We start from the raw sequence: 8,495 nt of genomic DNA on the forward strand, positions 1-8,495 counted from the left end.
CCTCCCCTCTATCCACCCATGTCCAGTGACCCTCCTGTCCCCCCTTCCCTCCCCTGCCCTCCACCTATGTCCATGAATCCCCCCTCCCCTGCCATCCACCCATGTCCAGCAACCCTCCTGTCCCCCCTGCCCTCCACCCATGTCCGGCGACTCTCCTTGTTCCCCTGCTCCCCCCTCCCTCCACCACCTGAGCCATCTGAGCCTCCCTCCTGTCTGAGCCCCCCCTCCCAACCCAGTCCCCACCTGCCGCCAGACGACCCTCTTCTGCCACCCAACCCGGCCGCACCTGACCCAGCATTAAAAAAAAAACTATGAAGCAGCGGAGCGGTACCTTGCGTCTGAGAATAAAGAAGAAAAAATCGCTTCATCGGCCGGCCTTCCCTCACTGTGTTCCAGCCATCTGATGTAACTTCCACAAGGGTGGGACACAGGAGGGAAGTCCGGCCGACGAAGCAATTTTACTTCTTTTACTCAGACGAGAGGCTCCGCACCGCCGCTTGTAGATTTTAAAAAAATGCTGGGTCAGGTGCCAGCCGGGTCGGGTGGCAGAAGGGTCATCTGGCGGCACGGAGGGAACCCAGGCTAGCTCGGGGGAGGTAGGAGAGCCGGCTTCAGCACAACGTTGGGGAGCCGGCTCCAGCACAACATCAGAGAGTCGGCTCCAGCACAACTTCAGACCTAAAAAAAAAGGTGCCGGTACGCCGTACCGGCGTGTACCAGCACAAAAAAAGCACTGCTGTGTAGAAACATACTGTATGAATGGTACATTGCAAACACCTGCAAATGGCACAAGTGCATCCACACAACCTCCAGGTGCATGTAATGTGGTTGGCCAAACTGTCAAAAAATGATGAAGCCATGGCAGTGATCATTCCCCCCTAGTAATCACCTGGCACATCACACTCCTCTCCTGGCACATCAAACACTCCATCTGATCCCCCTTTCTGATCTATCAACAATTCCTCCTGATCCCCTTCTCCGGTACATCAGCCACTCTATCTGATTCCCCACCTCCCCAAGTGTCACAGCCCTGCACCTATAGCAAACATTCCCCAACATCAGGCCCTTCAACAGACCTGACCCATGCTACAGACCCCAATATCCCAAAAGATCAACTTTCCCTCCCCCAAGCAGATCCAATCCCTCCCCTTCCCCCTCTGACATCCCTGGGACTCACTCGAGGTTTCCTGGTAGTATAGTTGAACAGGACAGGAGTGGTTGCCCCTACTCTAGCCACCATGTGTTACTGATGAAGCCTAGTGGTAGTTTTCAGGTATTAGCAGTAGGGGCCATCTTTTCATATAGCACAATTGCTCCTAATATGGAAGAATGTTCCATTCCCTAGCAATAGTACCTTGAGACCAGTGCTAGGGTAAATTGGTGCCATTTTGAAAATCAGGGCCAGATGGTGCACATGACTCTGCTCTGCTTCCTGTCACGCCCAGTTCCCAACAGTATTCATATTAATCTGCTAGTATTTTATTTTCAACAGCACTGCCTGGTTTTAACATAACATCTGCCATGTGATAAAACCTGTGCTAGCAGTTTAATAGATCTTTGTACAACATAGTAGCACAGTAAATCATGGTAAATAAAGACCTGCACTGTCCATCCAGTCTGCCCAACAAGATGGCCAAATTTAAAGCTAATCTGTACAGGTTACACAGCACTCATTCATGATTTAATACCTTGCTTCACAACCAAAGCAGTTGGCAATTTGTTACCATGCCTATAAAGGGACCCGTAGTTTGTTAAGGCATCTTTAAAAAGCACACACAAGATCAATTTTTTGAAGTTACTGTTATATTCAAATATACACAAAGTACAAACCTCTATTTAAAGCTATAAATCACCAAAATAATCAAATGCCCTCCCCCCCCCCCAATCGAGCCTGCAGTTAGAATTTGCACAGGCCATTTTGAGAATGGAGCCACAATAAGAAGGAGCAAGTGTACATTGCATCTTCCCTGGGACCCCTAGACTACCAAGGATATATAAAATAGGTCCATGGGGCCTATGGGGTCAGGGTGGGAGCTTGGTCAGGCTCTTCATGTTATCGGGGTTAGGTTGAGGCGCTAGATTGGGGGGAGAGGGAAGCAGGACATGAAGATAGCAAGGGAACCTGCTTTCCCTTATGCGGGTCCCAGATGATATATACAGACTAGGCCTATAAAATGTTTGATGTGGGCCCTGAATGCATATCAGTGGGACTAGCATATGATCTGTTGGCAGGCAATGCAGAATGTCCACGGATATGCAGTGCTGGTGCCTGGACATGGCCTGGCATTGAATAACTAGAAATAGTTCTAACCCACGTTGGTCAGCTTTTAAAAAAAATACTGACTGCTAATAGCTGAATATGACTGATATTTGATAGTCACGCACACACATGACTAAAACTGTCCTCTCCTGCCTGGTTAAACCATGCTGAAATTGACCCTTTATTTCTTGATTTATTTCTTGACCACCTCCCATCTGAGGAATGCATAGTCCATTTACACACTACAGATGACATGTAAGATAAACAAAATATATCACAATAATGCAACAATCAAATCATTTAAAATAATAGAATGGTGGGCAATTTTCTGAAAAACCCTTTTACTTGGGTAACATTTAGACAGTTCAATTGCTTTTGAAGCTTGTGCAATCTTATACTTTTATTTACTTTGTAAAATTTGCTTTTTTTTATGCTTCTAACCTCTCAAATACTGAACCAAACCTAGTCTTGACAAAGACTAAGTCCTTCAGTTCCTTTTTGTACCAGCAGGTGTCATCCCTTTATCATATGACCATCAGCCTAATATGCAGAGCCTGAACACATCACTCTCCTCACCAAAATTCTCTGAATCCGATGAGCAGGAGACTTGAGACTATGGTCTCTGTGGCAGCTTATAGTATTGCAGCATGCCTTAGAGGGAATTATTCTTTATTTTTCTATGTACATTGATGTTATTATTTATGGTTCAACTTCAGTATTGATGGTCTTGATTTAAACTGATTTTTAAAAATAGTATATGTTTCTATATGTGCTGCTTTTGTAAATGTTCACACTTATACTTATTTTCTTGAGGGAGCAGTGTCTCCAAATTGATTCATATTGCTCATACAATAACAGAAATAATGTAACTTCTTATGAATACTAGCCGTTAAGCCCGTTAAAATGGGCGAGCATTGGTATGGGGGTTTTCCAGGGCCCCCTCCCACTCACCGCTGCAGGGGCCCCCCTCCCCCTCGCCGCTGCAGGGCCCCCTGCTCTCCCTCCTTCCCTGCCAGCTCCAAGGCCCCCCTCCGTCCCTCCCTCCCAGCTCCAAGGCCCCAGTCCCTCCCCCCCAGCTCCAAGGCCCCCTGCCCTCCCTCCCAGTTCCAAGGCCCCATTCCCTCCCAGCTCCAAAGGCCCCCCCTCCATTCCTTCCCCTCATCCCAGCTCCAAGGCCCCTTGCCTGCCCTCCAAGTTCAAAGGCCCCATGCCCTCCCAGCTCCAAGGGCCCCCCTCCATTCCTCCCTCCCAGCCAGCTCGAAGGCCCCCTTCTGTCCCTCCCTCCCAGCTCCAAGGCCCTCCTCCTTCTGATACCTCCCATATCCAGCATTTCTTCTGCCCTCCCCCTCCCTCCCTCCCACCCCCGGAGTCGCTGCCGCCTCCCTCCACCCAGCCCGGGCCCTCTCTTTGCTATTGAACTTACATCGCCGAAAATGCAGCAGGGCAGATCAGCTGAGCTGCCGTCGGCCTTCCTTCTCTGCATGTGTCCCGCCCTCGTGTGACGTAACGTCGGCGATGGGCGGGACACAGGCAGAGAAGGAAGGCCGACGGGAGCTCAGCTGATCTGCCCTGCTGCGTTTTCCGCAATGTAAGTTCAATAGCAAAGAGAGGGCCCAGGCCGGGTGGAGGGGGGGGGCGGCAGCGGCGACTCCGGGTGGGGGGAGTGGTAGCGGCCGACCTCAGGGGGGAGCGCAGTTTCCCTCTCTGTCCCACCCTCGTCATCACGTATTGATACGGGGGCGGGACAGAGAGAGAAGTCTCTACTGCGCATTTGCGAGTGAGTACAGTCTCTTGCATTTTATATGTTTGATGATTTCAGCCTTCAGAGTTACTGTTACTTGCCACACTGGGACAGACTAAAGATCCATCAAGCCCAGTATCCTGTTTCCAACAGTGGCCAGTCCAGGTCACAAATACCTGGCAAAATCCTAAAAAAGTTCAATATCTTTTATGCTGCTTATCCCAAAAATAAGCAGTGGATTTTCCCCAAGTCATTTAATAATGGTCTTTGGACTTTTCCTTTAGGAAGCCATCCAGGCATTTTTTAAACCCTGCTAAGCTAACCACCTTTAACTCATTTTCTGGAGTTTAGTTACATGTTGAGTGAAGAAAATGTTTCTCCGATTCGTATTAAATTTACTACTTTGTAGCTTTCAGTGCATGCCCCCTAGTCCTAGTGTTTTTGGAAAGAGTAAATAAACAATTCACGTCTACCCGTTCCACTCCAAGATATTAGTGCTTGTCTGAATGCTTGAATGAGTTTATAAAGTGTAATATATGCAGTTGCAGAACTATTTTGATATTCTTTTCTATCTGAAAGGTTTTGATTCCAGTCTTCCTGTCACTAGATCAAGAGAGCAAGGGAACAATCTACAAAGCAAACTGCTGTAAAACTATATCATATTATCTTACTCTGAATATTATAATCCAGTTATGACATTAGCAGACATAGGCATTATATCCAGCTGCAATAATCACTGTACATCAACCAGAAGAAGAAGGTTTTTGTACAGGACTGTATCACTGTGTGAAAGGGGTACTAATACTCTGTTGACAGTAATATACTCCAGCATCGTCACTCTGAACTCTGCTGATTGTAAGAGTGAAATCAGTCCCAGACCCACTGCCGCTGAACCTTTCTGGGATCCCAGAGGAACGGGTAGAGAGAAGGTAGATCAGACGCTTAGGGGATCCTCCTGGTTTCTGTTGGTGCTAGCTCAAGTGGGTGTTACCATTAGAATGGAGAAGGGTGGAACTGGATCTGCACTTAATGGTGGCTGTTTCCTCTGCAGACACTGATAAGAATTCTGGAGACTGAGTCATCACAATCTCTCCACTGGAATCTGGACAAAGAAAAAGAAAAAGATAAATATGTAGAATGCAGTGTGTATATGCAGAAATTTAATTGTTCAAAAATTTGTTGGCTTACTTCCAAAGTTATCGTCTCCCTTTAAAATCCAGTGTGAAAATTTATTCTTACCGTTTATGCAGAGGACCAGGATCCAGATGAGCTGAGTCTGTGATAACTTCATCCTTCCTGACTGGCAGTTGCTGATTAATAAACCATAAAGAGTAAAAGAAACATTTATAAATCCTCAGAGCATTAGTGAAATGTCTCCTGGGTGAGCATATGCAAAACAGATGTCTCTATATCAGTGCACATCACCTGCATTTATTAGTGACATACATGTGACTGCATTTGGAATAGGAAATTGCCTCTAATATACAAGTATACGTAAAGGTTTGGCTATCATAGTAGCTCTCTGTACATAAGCTGCTGCAGTCAAGGAAAGTTGAATTATCTATGAAAATATTTGGAATATTTTAAAGACCTTTTGAGCAGCCTTAGGCAGGTCATTCATCCTTTTTATACTTTTTTTCAACTTCAGTACTGTAATTTACCTGGATTGGCCACTGTTGGAAACAGAATGCTGGGTTTGATGGACCTTTGGTCTGTCCCAGTATGGCCATACTTATGTACTTATGTAGCAATAATGATAATATTCTAATTTATTTTTCTTTGCTTGAGAAGTTGTTATAAATGTTATTCATTCATATGATTGTACAATGAGATTTTGTGGGTATGTGCATTTTTTTTTAAATTTTACTTAATGTATTTGTTATACCACCTTTTATCATTAGACAGAAAGAAGGTTTACAATATATTTATCAAGAATAATAGACATAATACTCAGCAACACATTGAAATCCAGAGAGACAGAAGGGAAGAAATTATACTCTGTAGGTTTGCAGAAGAGCAGAAAAAGAATGGGCAGATGCTCATCCACAGCATTTATGATCCAGAACCTCAGTCAATATTAAATTTCATGCAGAATATTCAGCTTTTCACCCTGGCTTTAAATGTGAAATAGGAGTTCTCACCCCATGCTCATATGATAGAGAGTTCCAAAGCACTAGAGATGGGTAACAAAAGGCAGAGCATCTTGTCATGTTTAGCATAAGTCTCAAAGGTGAGGTTTTAAGTAGAAAACTTTCTTGTGATGGAGAGTAAGGGATAAGCAGACATAGAAAGGCAAACCAGTAGAGCGAGCATGATAAGTTAGCATGATGCGTGTGCATTTGTTATTGAGAATTGATTCCTTGGTGCACCATAAAAATTTTAATGTGTACTAAATTGATTTAAATTGCACTAACCCTCTCATCCTACAATGGGGTGCTTAAAGTTACATGCATTTGTATACTTACATTTATAGAATCCAAACAATAAGGAATAGAAAGAGACAGCGTATGACCACTATATTATTATTATTACTAGTAAAAAAGGCCCGTTTCTGTTTGAAAGGAAACGGGCGCTAGCAAGGTTTTCCTCTGAGTGTGTATGTTTGAGAGAGTGACTGTGTGAGAGAGGCTTCTGTTCCTGCTGCTGTGCATTCCCCGTGTTGTGCTGATTCGCTGCTCCCTGTATCGTGGCTCTACCCCTCTCCCTTCTACTGGTTAATCTGGTGTGGGTTGTGTGACATCACTATTATCTACTCCAACATGATCCACGGTTCCAGGTAGCCTCAGAATGTTGGAGGTGAGAATTATTATATAGGATGTCATTTTTATTCCATATTATCCCAAACAAGCTTAGGTTCAATGTGGCTTACATTCAAGAAAAACATCAAAAATATAATACAGTCATATAAATAATTATAACATTTTAACATATTAGGAATAATCGTATGTTTGTCTTGAAGCTAGGATAGAATATTTGTTATGTTGAAACAAATAAGAGAGATGGCCCTGCTGGCCGTGGGGGCGGTGTTGGACTACTTCTCTCTCCCTCCTCCAGATTTCAACCCCTTCTTCCACCTCAATCTCACTGTTTTTCCTCCTTTGAAGTCCACTCTATCCGCCTTTTCTCTCCTCTGCCTCTTCGAATAGCGGTCATTTATCGTCCCCCTAATAAGTCCCTTTCATCCTTTCTCAGTGACTTTGACGCCTGGCTTGCCTTCTTCCATGATCCTTCCTCCCCCTCTCTCATCCTTGGTGACTTTAATATTCCTGCTAATGATCCTTCCAACTCTTATATTTCCAAGTTACTCGCTTTAACGTCATCCTTTAATCTCCAACTATGCTCCACCTCCCCCACTCATCAAAATGGTCACTGTCTTGATCTCATCTTCTCCTCCAACTGTTCACCTTCTAGTTTCCTTGCCTCTGATCATCCCTCCTCTGATCACCATCTTATAACTTTCACACTTAAATCTCCTCCCTCCCAGTCCCGTCCTATCCTATCTAATTTATCTAGGAATCTTCACGATATTGACCCTTCATCTCTATCCTCCCATGTTTCAAACCTCCTCTCTACTGTGGCACCAACCACATCTGTCAACGAGGCTGTTTCTTCTTACAACAATACTCTATCCTCTGCCTTAGACACTCTTGCACCTTTGATGACCCGCCCTGTAAGGCGTACAAAACCCCAACCTTGGCTGACTTCTAATATCCGCTACCTACGTTCCTGTACCCGCTCCGCTGAACGCCTCTGGCGGAAATCTCGGGCCCTTGCTGATTTCTTACACTTTAAGTTCATGCTGACCTCCTTCCAATCTGCTCTTTTATGTGCCAAACAGGATTATTATATCCAACTGACCAACTCTCTTGGCTCTAATCCTCGACTTCTCTTCACCACATTGAACTCTCTCCTCAAGGTAACCCCTCCTCCAACTCCCCCTTCATTATCTCCTCAGACCCTTGCTGAATTCTTTCACAACAAGGTTCAAAAGATAAACCTTGCTTTCTCTACCTCACCAGCTCTCCCTCCACTAGTCCGTTCCCCTCTCTCTCCTTCCCCTCATTCCCTTTCCTCCTTTCCTGAAGTTACTATTGAGGAAACTACACTTCTCCTTTCTTCCTCAAAATGTACCACCTGTTCCTCTGATCCCATTCCCACCCACCTTCTTAATGCCATCTCTCCTACTCTTATTCCTTTTATCTGTCACATTCTCAACCTCTCACTTTCCACTGCAACTGTCCCTGCTGCCTTTAAACATGCTGTGGTCACACCTCTCCTTAAGAAGCCTTCACTTGACCCTACTTGTCCCTCTAATTACCGACCCATCTCCCTCCTTCCTTTTCTCTCCAAATTACTTGAGCGTGCTGTTCACTGCCGATGCCTTGATTTTCTCTCCTCGCATGCTATTCTTGACCCATTACAATCTGGTTTTCGCCCTCTCCACTCAACCAAAACTGCGCTTACTAAAGTCTCCAATGACCTATTACTGGCTAA

The 8,495-nt window shown here is 45.0% G+C and overlaps 1 long non-coding RNA gene across 1 annotated transcript; it reads left to right on the top strand.

Moving 5' to 3' along the window:
* Positions 1–325: 325 nt before the first annotated feature.
* Positions 326–4,872, top strand: LOC115458580. Its single transcript, XR_003940088.1, has 3 exons — positions 326–336; positions 3,147–3,148; positions 4,774–4,872. It is a non-coding gene; the product is annotated as an uncharacterized LOC115458580 (long non-coding RNA).
* The last annotated feature ends 3,623 nt before the right edge of the window (positions 4,873–8,495 follow it).

The sequence above is a fragment of the Microcaecilia unicolor genome, unplaced genomic scaffold, assembly GCF_901765095.1.
Source record: "Microcaecilia unicolor unplaced genomic scaffold, aMicUni1.1, whole genome shotgun sequence".
Classification (NCBI taxonomy): Eukaryota; Metazoa; Chordata; class Amphibia; order Gymnophiona; family Siphonopidae; genus Microcaecilia; species Microcaecilia unicolor.